This window comes from Hevea brasiliensis, chromosome 13 (genome assembly GCF_030052815.1).
Source record: "Hevea brasiliensis isolate MT/VB/25A 57/8 chromosome 13, ASM3005281v1, whole genome shotgun sequence".
NCBI lineage: Eukaryota > Viridiplantae > Streptophyta > Magnoliopsida > Malpighiales > Euphorbiaceae > Hevea > Hevea brasiliensis.
Genome location: NC_079505.1, coordinates 64,350,132 through 64,364,023, shown reverse-complemented (window position 1 = coordinate 64,364,023; position 13,892 = coordinate 64,350,132). Strand labels below are relative to the sequence as shown.

General features: G+C 32.2%; 1 long non-coding RNA gene across 1 annotated transcript; it reads right to left on the bottom strand.

The window, feature by feature from the left end:
• Window positions 1-12,779: 12,779 nt before the first annotated feature.
• On the bottom strand, window positions 12,780-13,676 carry LOC131171755 (uncharacterized). The gene is made up of 2 exons (XR_009142396.1): window positions 13,618-13,676; window positions 12,780-12,984 (listed from the first exon to the last, which is right to left on the bottom strand). It is a non-coding gene; the product is annotated as an uncharacterized LOC131171755 (long non-coding RNA).
• Window positions 13,677-13,892: the final 216 nt, after the last annotated feature.

Below are 13,892 nucleotides of genomic sequence, written 5' to 3'. Positions count from 1 at the left end.
ACCTCTGCTCTGATACAACTAAATGTAACACCCCTTACCCAATCTACAGTGTAGCCGAGCAACGAATGCCACATTCTGTGCCGGAGCACTTTACCTTATCTTGTTTTATTCATTATTAATTATAATCCCAATATTTAATTAAATAAATATTTAGACGGAGAAACTGCCAGAGTTTCTCTTGTTTTATTAACATTTTGCCCTATTAAATATTTACCTGTGTAATAAAATTCATATCATAATTTCACTTTTCATCATCCTTTCATATCATAAAATCAAAATTTCACATCAATCTCATTCATCCATACATGAAATTTGCTTGTTTCATTAATTTACAGAACATGCATAATTTACAAATTCTATAATTCTCAAAATTTAATTACAAACTTTTCATTAATTTACAATGAGCAAAATGTACATAACTATGCATCCATGGGCCCTACCAATGATATACTGAGGTGATAATCCTCCTACTATAGATCTGACAAAATCCTAGTATGATCTCTACTGGGTCTGATCTCTTGGACCTACGCAAGGAAACAACCTTAGTGCTAAGCATTTCTGTTTAGTGGCACAATAATAGAAAAGAAATACAATATACAAATAAAGGAAACAATTTCATACTTGAAGTAGTATACAAATATGCATATGTAACTCATCCACATATTTATGTATATTTTCATGTTTGCACATTTTTTATGATCTTTGGAGCATTTATTTCTTTGCCTAATGTAACCTCCAACAGATTGTTAAGACTGGATACATGGAAAATACTAGTTAGACACCCTATGTGCCTATCAGGAATACATCTGTCAGGCATAAAGCCAGCTGTCAGGCATAAAAGCCAGTAAAACTGTCAAGCATAATTGCCAGCTATCAGGCATAAAGCCAGAAGAATAACCATATCATGCATACATTGTCTATCAATGATCATTCATGAAGAAGGCTCGAAAGCCATGGGCAGTACTACATCTGTGGTCCCTAATTGGCATGCCAATTGATCCAATCTATACACTGATGTCTAGGCATACATGGGCAACTTTAACATCTTTAATTAATCATTATTTCATTATATGTATTATTCATGCTCATAGAATTATCATTACATTCATGATGGGAACATTAGTACCAATTACATATTCATGTGATTTATGTATTCATTAAACCATTTATGTTAAGTACATATCACATTCCAAGTCTTTTTATGAACATTTCATAGGTTTCAAAATTTACACTTTAACTTTCCTTTTAGATTTGGCCAAGTTGCAGTGACAGTTTGGCCATACTTTCTTCATGAAAGTTGTAGGTTTATGACTTAGGTTTAATTTGGCTTTAGAATCACTCAATTTGAAGTTTTATAGAGTGAGTTATGGCAAATTAACCAATTCAGACTCATGGACCCTGCACTTTCAGGTAAATTTTGCATATCACATTTCAGGGTCTTACACCCAGAATTTGGGTAAGGTGTCTGAACTAAAGTTATAGCCCTATTTCTTAAGTTTTCAGATTATTTTGATTCATCTTAATTGGTTTTATACAATGAAGGTTATGCCCTATTTTCTACCCGGAGGTCACAAGGCACTTTGTTGGAATTGCAGGAATTCTAGTTTCAGTAATACAAACTTATTCCAGGAATTTGACAAATTTGCAATTAGAACTGAGCAGTTTGTTCTTCATGAAAGTTGTTCTACTATGTCTCCACTTTCCAACAAGTCAAAATTCACTTCATTTGGAGTTTTCTAGTGCAAGTTATGCTCATTCTAAGTTGTACTATTCAAATGGTCATTTTCCTGGATTCCAAAATTCCACTTCTGGATTCCAGCCCCAATTCCAACCTCTTCCAGCTAATTCCAGGTCAAGTGCCCTTCATGAAAATTGTAGTATTATGTCTTACTTAACTTTTGGCTTGGGGATTTTGTCATTTGGACTTGTAAAACTTGAGTTATGATCATTTTACCACTAGAGGGTCAAACTACCTAAATTTGGGCAGCATCACTTTTCAAAGTTCAATACTTCACAATTCAATTTGATACAACTCACAAGCATTTAAACCACATGTATAATAGTAATTAAACTTCATTTAGCACATTCAATCATCACATAACAAAATCCCCAATAGGCATAAACCCTAACTCTAGTTGCTAGAATTCAAATCTTTCAGAGTTTTCCTAGCACTAACGTTGTTCAACACTTTGGATTAGCTCCAAATCACCCTTCAAACTAGCCCAACTTGCTTTCCCTAATTGGTCCAGCCCTTGACTGAAATCCTCTTCTCTTCTTGTCTTCAAATTTCTTCAAATTAAGGGTCAAGAAGTGCTGCCCTAATGATCTTTTATAAGAATTGTGAAGAAAGTTAATGTTTCTAAGCTTTGTAATCACACTTCAATGGAGGTTTGGGTGGGAGAATTGGGAGAAGGGAGGGACGGCTGGAAGTTTGGAGGAAGAAGAAATCTGATTTCTTTTGTCTTTAATTAGGATATTTATTTTATTTTATTAATAAATTAGGTTTTGTTTTATTAGGCAAAATAATTTATAATTAATTAAATTTAAATTGTAATGACTTTTTTAATTATCCATCCATTATTTTTATTTATACATATATATATATATATATATATATATATATATATATATAAACTCAAACTCAACTAAGCCTTTATCCAAAAAGTCGGCTATATGGATTCGCTTTCTCCACTTTAAACGATTTTGGGTTAAATCCTCCGAAATGTGTAATGCTTCTAGGTCATATTATACTACTCTCTTCCAAGTCAATTTAGGTCTACCCCTTTTTTTTCTTTCTATCCTCTAACCTAATGTGCTCTACTTGTCTAACTGGAGCCTCCGTATGTCTACGCTTCACATGACCAAACCACCTCAATCTCCCTTCTCTCAACTTATCTTCAATTGGCACCACTCATACCTTTTCTCTAATACTCTCATTACGGACTTTATCTAGTCTAGTATGGCCACTCATCCACCTTAACATTCTCATCTCTGCAACTCTTATCTTAAACGCATACAACTCTTTCAGTGCCCAACACTCACTACCATATAACATAGCCAGTCGTATGGCTGTACGGTAAAATTTTCCTTTCAACTTATTGGGAATCTTACGATCACATAAAACTCCCGTGGCATGTCTCCACTTCAACCATCCAGTTTTAATCTTATGACTAACATCCTCCTCACATCCCCCATATACTTGAAGGACTGAGCCTAGATATTTAAATTGATTACTTTGGGATAGTACCACTCCATTCAAATTAACTCCTTCCCTATCACCAGTTTGGCCTTCACTAAACTTGCAATGCATGTATTCTGTCTTCGTTCTACTTAACTTAAAACCCTTTGACTCTATAGCATTTCTTCAAAGCTCTAGCTTTCTATTGACTCCTTCTCATGTCTCATTTATCAGAACAATATCATCAGCAAGCATCATGCACTAAGGAATACTCTCTTGTATATGTCTCATCATTTCATCTAAAACTAATGTAAAAAGGTAAGGGCTTATGGCTGATCCTTGGTGTAATCCAATTGAGATCGGAAAATCTCTTGTGTCCCCTCCCACCATGAGCACAATAGTAGTTGCTCCTTCATACATATCTTTCAACACTTGTATGTACCTAATAGATACCCTCTTTTGTTCTAACACATTCCATAAGACATTTCTTGGAACACTATCATAAGCCTTCTCCAAATCAATAAAAACCATGTGTAGATCTTTCTTCACATCTCTATATTTCTCCATCAAGCTTCTAATGAGAAAATCGCTTCCATAGTTGAACGACCAGGCATGAAACCAAATTGATTGAGAGAGATAGAAGTATCATGACATAGTCGATGCTCCACAACTCTCTCCCACAACTTCATAGTATGGCTCATGAGTTTAATTCTCCTATAGTTTGTGCAACTCTGTATGTCTCCCTTATTTTTAAAAATAGGTACTAAGATACTCCTCCTCCATTCATTAGGCATTTTCTTTGAGTTTAGAATCTTATTAAATAATTTAGTTAACCATGCCACTCCTATATCTCCCAAACACTTCCACATTTCAATTGGTATTTCATCGGGTCCATAGGCTTTACCCACTTTCATTCTCTTAAGTGCTTCCTTTACTTCTAAAGATCTAATCCTTCTAGTATAATTCACATTCTTTTCTATTGTTCTATAATCTATATTCACGCTATTACCATTTTGACTATTATTAAAGAGATCATTAAAATAATTTCTCCATCTTTCTTTAATGTCCTCATCTTTCACCAACACTTTTCCTTCTTTATCAATAATGCACCTAACTTGATTGAGATCTGGACATTTCATTTCTCTCCTCCTTGCTAATCTATAAATATCTTTCTCCCCTTCTTTAGTTCCAAGTTTCTCATATAACTTTTCAAAGGCCTGTGCTCTTGCTTGACTAACTGCCTTTTTTGCCTCTTTCTTTGCTATCTTGTACTGTGCATATGCCTCATTATTATCACATTTAGGTAATTTCTTATACCATTCCCTTTTTCTCTTCACTGCCTTTTGTACTTCCTCATTCCACCATCTCTTTTGAGGGTGGTCCATGTCCTTTAGACTCTTCAAGTACTTTTCTAGCTACTTCTCTAATCTTTGATGCCATATGTATCCACATATCATTGGCCTCCATATCCAACTTTCATACTTCGGACTCGAGAAGTTTATTTTTGAACTTCACTTGCTTTACTCCTTTGAACTCCCACCATTTTGTTCGAGCTACACTATTTCTTTTGACTTTACTTGAATTGTTCCTAAACTTGACATTCAAGACCACCAACCGATGTTGACTTGTTAAAGCCTCTCCTGGAATGACCTTGTAATCCTTGCATAGAGTTCTATTTGTCTTTCTGGTTAAGAGGAAGTCGATTTGGCTTCTATGTTGCCCACTTTTGAAAGTCACTAAATGTGACTCTATTTTTATAAAGCAGGTATTTGCTAGTATTAGGTCGTATGCCATAGCAAAATCCAGGATACTTTTTCCCTCCTCATTTTGACTTCCAAAACCAAAACCTCCATGAACATTCTCATAACCTTGTCTATCACTTCCTACATGCCCATTCAAATCTCCACCAATGAAAACATTCTCTTCATTCGGTATGCTTTGCACTAAATCATCCATATCTTTTCAAAATCTTTGTTTACTCTCACTGTCTAGTCCTATTTGTGGGGCATAAGCACAAAGTATATTTATTGTTTCTCCTTCTAGTACTAGCTTTACTAGTATAATTCTATCTCCTACTCTTTTCACAGCTATTACTGCATTTTTCAATGTCTTGTCTATGATTATGCCCACTCCATTCTTATTTCTCTCCTTTCCAGTAAACCACAGTTTGTACCCTGAATTACCCACTTCCTTACTTTTCTCTCCTACCCATTTAGTCACCTGAATGCAAGCAATATTCACCCTTCTCCTTTCCAAGGTATCCACAAGCTCCATTAATTTTCCTGTAAGTGATCCAACATTCCAAGTACCAACCCTGATCCTCCTCCTAACCTGCTCCTTCCTAATTAGTCCATAGGACTGATAGTAGAACAGATAGTGGAATAGAACACAAGATAGACATATATATATATATATATATACATACTCTCTTCCATTTTAATAAATTTCCATTTAGTTTATATGACATTTTTTGTCAAAATCAACTCTTCAAGTGAAATGACCAAAATGCCCTTTTATCGGGTCATGGTTCACGTTTACTGATTTGCTTTGGTTTTCTTTCATTTTCTTGACTTATTAAGTCATAATAAGACCTCATTTAAGTCCTAATTATAGTATTATAAAGTTTCACATAACTTTGGGATAGTAACTACCCTACTGTTACTTCTCAGTAAAGTTACCCATCGCTGGAACTTTGTACTCATTTAACCGATTATATTCCACTTCTTTTATCTTCCTTCAACTTTTCTTCAACTTTACTTGACCTTTATTTAATTAAATTATGCCTCCTCACTCTAGTTTAAGTGTGATTCAAGACATTTTGGCTGTCCAAACAGACATTAGTTATCGGAACAGTAGATTGTAAGAAACTACTTAAAGTGAGGGCATCATATTCACTTTTAAATTAAGGAACTATATATCCATCACCACCTCTGCCAATAAACTTATCAGCATGAACTATAGATTTGTATATGTTTTTTTTTCAAGTTAGACCTTTGTGTTGTGCAAAATCTCACAAATGCATAAATCATTAACAATTAATAAAGTAATGAGTAGAGCATTATTCCCACGAGGCTATGTTGAGTACTAAACTATTGTGATTTTAATTATCTAGAAGATTAAGTTGTAGAGAAATAGTAATTAAATCTAAATTAAATGAAATAAAATCTAAAGTAATTAACTAAACTTGAATATCAATTAATAAAATCATTCCAGCGGTAGGGATTTACACTTCAATCATTTATAGATTCAATCTAATATATTCAATAAATCGAAAATTATTACTTTGAAGGAAATTAATCCTAAGTTACCTTAAATCCTCTCTCAAGACACTCGAGTTGTATTTTAATTAAACTAAATCCTACTTTTATGGTGATTAAATTAATTAAAATTAATTATGTTCTTTAATTAATTGTTAGATCCACATATAATTCCAACCTATCTCTAGATTAAGAACCCCACTTTCAGAATCTTATTCATCCAATATTAATTTTTACCTTTCAGTCATTCATTTAATATCTAAAATCAATACTAAGTGGAGCTAAACACAAAGCATACACTAAAAACATAAGAGATTGAATAAAAAAAAAATCCCAATTCATTAAATAAAATCAAACCAAATATATAACTGAATTAAAAGTGCTACATCCCTAACCCTAGTTTAAAGAAATTATTCACACATGATGAGTTTTATAATCAAGTTTATAAAAGTAATGAGAAAAGACATGAGAAGAAATAGAGTGAAAGAACACAGATGGAAAATTATAGCCTTAAACTCTTGGAACTTCACCTGGAACTTCCTCTAAAAATCTTGTAGATCCATTTCTCCTCTTGCCTCTTTTTAAGGTAATGGGCTCTCTTGAATGTCAATTGGTTCCCCCTTTCTAATCCTGACTTATCATATTTATAATCAGTGTAAAAACCTTGTTTCAAAGTTCAAATAAGCTTAGGAGTCCTACCTAAATGAGTGAGAAGTATGAAAAGTTAGGTTAGAATTCTGCCTCTGAGTCATTACACGGTTCATGTAGTATTGCATGAGTTTGCCCCATGTAATGATCTGTTGCTTTTATTCCTTAGATGTCCATTGGGCAGAAAGTTGTGTGAGGCATAAGAGGATTGCACGGATTTAAATGCATGGGCTATGCATCCTGTAATCTACAGCACAATGTTGCACGAGTAGCATAATTACACACCCAGTGTAATTCTTTTTGCTTCTAAATCTTAACTTTCAACCTTTAGTTCTCTTTCAAACACGTCTTTAGTTTTTGGCATTTATTAATATACCTGATATAACATAAAAAAATCAAAAAATTAGGTTGGATTAACGAGTGTTCAAAAATATAACTAAAACTTAAAAGTAAACATAAAAGAGAATAAATGCTAACAAAATGCAATGAATACTAACTTTAAATAGCAATCAATGAAAACATTCCAAAGTTAGGAGTTCATACTTCAATTAATTATAGGTTCAATCTAATTCATTTAATAAATGTGAGATTATTACTTTAAAGGAAATTAATCCTAAGTTATCTGAAGTCCTCTCTCAAGATACTTGAGTTATAATTTAATTAATCCAAACCATATAAACTTCTTACCTATCTCTAGAACAATAACCCTAAGTTCAAAATCCTATTATTTTAATATTAATCTTCACCTTTCAGTCCTTCAATCAATATCTAGTATCAATATTAGGTGGGTACTAATACATAGCATATATTAAGAACATAAGAGATTCAATCAAAGAATAAAATAATCAATATATTAAATAAAATAGAACTAGGTCCATAATTAAATTGAAAGTGCTACATCCCTAACCCTAGAATAAAGAAACTACTCACACATGGTGAGTTTTATAATAAAGTTTATAAAATAATAAAGAGGAGACATGAGAAGAAAATAGAATGAAAGAATCCATATGGAGAATTTTAGCCTTGGTCTTTAGGAACTTCTGCTGAAAATCTTTTTTAGCAATCTTGTGGATCTTGTTTCTCCTTCGCCTCTCTTAAAGTTAGTGTGCACTCTTGAATGTAAATTGGTTCCCCCTCCTCTCAAATCCTAACTTATTATATTTATATCTGGTATAAAAACCCTTATTTTAAAGTCCTAAGAATCTTAGAAATCTATCTAAATTGAGTTATAAGGAAGCAAAGTCGGGTTAGAATTGCTGTCTGGGGACTTTACACAGGCTGTGTAATGTTGCACAGGGTAACCTGTGTAATTTTCTGTAGCTTTGTTTTTTGAGTTTTCTTCTACCCAAAAGGTTGTACGAGGTCCAGGAGGTTACACGGTGTAGGTTATACAGCCTGTGTAATCTTCTGGCCTTCCATTCTTTACTTTTTAACCTTCAGGTCTCTTTTAAACTCGTCCTTAGCTCTAGAACTGCATAAAAACACCTGATTAAATATAAAAATCAAAGAATTGGGTTAAATTAACAAGTTTTCTAAAATATTGTTAAAAATACTTAAAAATAAATATAAAAGAGATTAAATGCTAACAAAATGCCATGAATATTAACCTTAAATGCCTATATAATTTGACTTTATCAAATACTCCAAACTCAAACCTTTGCTTGTCCTCAAGCAAAGAGAAACTTAAATGCATAATGAGAGGTATTTTCCTTTTAGATATAACAAGAAGCGAAATTCTGGACTTTTAAAGACAACTTCAAAAAGATCAACATGTAAACAACTTATTAAAGTACTAAGAAGTCAAATATCCATTGTATGTATCAATATCTACCCAAGTGCAAATTACCAACATAAAACATATGTACACACACCAGTTATTGGAAATTGCTTTACTTAAATAAGCACATACACACTAAGTAATTTCTAATGCCTCTATATAAATGTATTAAATATAATTTCCCAAATCCCATACGTAGATCTCCTAACCCTATTTCCATTAATGTAGCACACACTTTTAAAAGATCACAGGTCTTTTTATTAGGTTGTAATGGGGCTAAAGGATAATAATGTGGTAATCAAAGAAAAGGATAAAAGTTAATGAAAGTATGAGAGAAATTAATCTATTAAAGATCAAGACACAATAGAATTTTTCTTTCTTTTATTATTATTTATGGAGAGAAGAAACTTACAAATTGACTATAGTGCTAGCATACTTCTTGATACTTTAATAGGGACTTTATTTATAATTATCTAAATTTGATGTACTTGCCTCTATGATCTCTACCCCTAAACTCATTCTTTAAACAATTTGGTGATTATTTCTTTGTAATTTATTTTCATATACTTGCACATCTATTTTATTTCATTCTCCATATTTTCTCTTTTCTTTTTCTCGTATTTTTTTTATCTAGTGCTCCTCTCACTTTAATAGACAGCTTCTCTTATAAGGGTAAGTTAAGTGTTTAGGCTGAGGGCTAGGTAAATAATGTAGGTAAATAAAGAAAATTATATAGGTAAAAAAATATAGGCTCAAGTTAGTTACAAGGGATATATTTTAAATTAAGGGTGGCTAAGGCTATATCAAAGAATGCTTAAATCATCTCTTCATCAAGAGTATGTTAGGATTTCGCCTCAATAGGTTTAAAAGACCTATTTAAGGATTGGTGAGACAATTAGAAAATCACATCCATGCACATATATTTGCTCTAAGAACTCACAATTTTATTGTAATAGAATGATACACAAATGCCCATGAAAAATAACATACACAAAACTAAATATCAATTCCATTATGAACATTCTTTCCCTCATACTTTTCTAAGTAATCAATATATCAAACCTCTCAAAGCTACTTCAATCATCCATCAAAACAATTCTTATCACATCAAAAGAGTCAACATATGCAAAATTTTTATTAATTTTATGACTAACATGCAAATCCTATTGCCCCCCTAAACTCAAATTTGACATTGTCCTTAATGTCATCAAGATAGCATAGTCAATTAAAGAGCAATATCATAAATGAAATAAATAAGGAAAAAGCTAATGGACAAGGAGTACTCTCCCTTTGAAGTGTGCCTTTCCTCAAAGATTTGTATGATCATTCTAGTGCTCCTTTCAAGTGCTTCTTGAACCTACAAAGTGAACAAACATCTAAAAAAATATTAAAAGGGTGATAAAATAAAAGAAATAAACAAATGCAAAAACTAAAAGTAAAACTTGGGTTGCCTCCCATGAAGTGTTAATTTTCATAGTGTTAATCAAAAAGAGACTTCTGCCCATAGTAGTTGTCATATAACACCACATATGGGTCTTAATTTATGATACTCTCAAGATTGGTAAGATTTGAAATAAGTTTATATGTAGCATGAACAACGCAAGGCTTAGAATGATGTACTTAGGATGAGGACTGCTTTAGCTCATGGAGGACGTATGATGATGTAAGAGGTGTCCATGATAGAAAACAGACTTCTGGTGGCGTATGTGTAAGAACTATCAATGAACTTAAATTGATAATCTCATCAATTTCATCATCCATCACTTTCATTTTTGATTTATCTTCATGTAAACACTCTCCCAATAACCCACCAACTATAAAGGAGTTGTTTTCTTCAGCTCTAGGTTGCACTTTTTCTTCAAGTAACTCCTGTTCTTTTGGAAACTCTAATGGTAAGTCATTTTCAAAGAAATTTTATTCTTCAGGCTCAACTTCTTTTATAGGTTCAAATTCCCATGAAGCTTCTTCATTTATTCTTCAGGTTCAACCTCTATTATAGGTTCAAATTCCCATGAAGCTTCTTCATTCTCCCAACCTTGTTCATTCAATGCCTCATCATAAAGTGATAGCTCATTATTCACCATTAGGTTATTAAAATTTTCGAATTAAGCTATCGCTTCTTCAAGTCTCACTCCTTTCTCTTATTGAAGTTCAAATGGTTGGTGTGAAATATTAGGTTGATAGATGTGTGGGGGATATTGGTGACTCCAACCCTATAGTGAAAGATCCCAATACCAATGTTAATCAAAATTTTCCATGTCATTCAACAAGTGAATAGCATCCTCATGGTCCTTTTGAAGAATGTGATCACTAGTAGCCCAAGCTCCATAATCTACCCAATTCTTTGTTACTTCATCCAAACCATTGTAAAAATTGAGAGTGAGTTCATGATTTGAAAAATTATGATTAGCAAATTACTCCACTAATTTATTAAATCTTCTCCAAGCATCATAAAAGGTTCATTGTTTTATTGAATAAAACTTGTGAAGACTTACTGATGAAACATCTCAATGATCCTCACAAGAAAAACACATAAAAATAAAATTAGACATATAGAAAAATAAAGACAAAAAATAAACTATAAAAGGAATAAAAAAAAACGTTTAGATTAATCAAATCACTAATCATTTGACATCAAGCATGGGTACCCGGCAATGACACCAAAAACTTATTGTGCAAAATTCTGCAAGTGCACAGATCATTAATAAGAATAAAGTAGTGAGTACAGTATCAGTCCCTCAAGGACTATGTTGAGTATCAAACTATAGTGATTTTAATTATCTAGACTATTATGTTATAAAGAAATAGTAATTAAATCCAAATTAAGTGAAATAAAATCTAAAGCAATTAACTAAATTAAAATACAAATCGATGAAAATATTCCAGAGCTAGTAGTTCATACTTCAATCAATTATAGATTCAATCTAATTCATTTAATAAATGAAAGATTATTACTTTGAAGGAAATTAATCATAAGTTATCTTAAGTCCTCTCTCAAGGAACTCAAGTTGTATTTTAATTAACCTAAACTCTACTTTTCGTAGTGATTGAATCAATTAAAATCCATTATATTCTTTGATTAATTGTTAGATCCACATAGAATTTTAGCCTATCTCCAAATCAAGAACTCTAAGTTCAAAATCCTGTTATTCTAATATTAATATTCACCTTTCAGTCTTTCAATTAATATCTAGGATCAATATTAAGTGGATACCAATACATAGCATGTATTAAGAGTACAAGAGATTGAATCAAAAAACAAAATACTCAATATATTAAATAAAATAAAACTAGATCTATAATTAAATTAAAAGTGCTACATCTTTAACCCTAGAATAAAGAAACCACTCATACATGATAAGTTTTACAATCAAGTTTATAAAATAATAAAGAGGAGACATGAGAAGAAAATAGAATGAAAGAACCCATATGGAGAATTTCAACCTTGGACTTTTGAAACTTAAGCTGAAAATCCTGTCACACCTTACCCCTCTGTAAAGCATAACATGATCCCGTAGAATACTTAATGAACTACCGAACTTCACCTACCGATAACTCATTAAGTACCCTACAAGGGATTTTAAAACAATTTTCTTACATTTTGGAAGTGGTGAGCATTTTAGTGAGAATTAAAAAGTCATTTATTCAAGCTTAAATACTAGTAAAAATGTTGTCCATTTTAAATTTTGCCGTAATTTTTATGAAAATTTTGACAGAGTTCCCTCTGTATTTTGATAAACCAGTTCTTCAAAGACCTGTAAAAAGCACTTCCAAAAATACTTCACAACTCCCAACCTCCAATAAATCACAATTCAACTCCAATCAATTCATTTCAAAACAGTTCCACAATCCAAATCAAATTTATCAACTCAGAATAGTTAATAATTCCATTTACAAAGCATAAAGTAGGAATTTCATATGTACAAATATTAAATTTACAGAAGAAAGTCCAAAATAATATCATTACAATTTATTTACAACTGCTCAACTACATTGATACATACAACATTTTTATATTTACATCAAGATTATCTACAAGGGTATAAAATAATACCCGTACAAAATGGTCAGAGTAGTCCTCGATTTAACAGCAGCTCACTCTGCTGCTTTCTCCTTGCTCTTATCTGCGACAGCAAAATAAGCTATCGCTGAGTATCAAAATACTCAGTGGTGCACAATAAAAATTTAAAATACAATAATTAAATCATTCATTGTCAAACACAATTTAAATATTTCTCAACCACATTTCATAAATATCAAAGTTCATAATAACACCATTTTGTCAAATAATCTATTAAACACAGTTTAGTCAAACAATTTCATAAACACAGTGTTGCCAAAGTCATACACAACTTAAGTCATGACACAAAATTTCCGATCAATGCCGTGTTGTACACCACGACAAAGCAATCTCAACCCCATTAATCGAAACCAATGAAGGAGGTGGGTGGCTAGCTAGCTAATGAGTACTCATCCGATCTATAACCTCAACTGGCAAGCCAGAGAGGGAGGAAAATAAACGATCTCAACCCCATAAATGGAGGAGGAAATGTGATACTGTCATGCTAAGTGTGAATCCAAAATCCATTTAAAACAATTATTTTCAACAATTTATGAGAGATCCCAAATAATTTTCAAAGTCATTTTTGTAGTCACAAAGTGGCAACACAATTCATAAATAACACAGCGACTTCATAAAGTATAGCAATTTAAATTTTCAATTGGAAAACAATTACATAAATTTATTGTGCACAAACCTGACTGGAGTCGCCTCTAGGCCTTGACTCAGTCTTTAAGGGCTTCCAAGTCTTTTTCAGCTGAAACACACAATTTCACAGTGTTTCAGTACCATAACTTAGCATAAATTCAAAAATAAATTTCACTTCATTTTAACTAGCTCTATTGCGTTAAATTCGACGTTCTTGAAGTTTTTGTGTTTCGGGTTACTATTCACTACACTATTCAAGTCAAATTGTTGAATTTTTAAGGCTTAATAGGTATGGGAACTCCAACTTCACCCACATACCATATT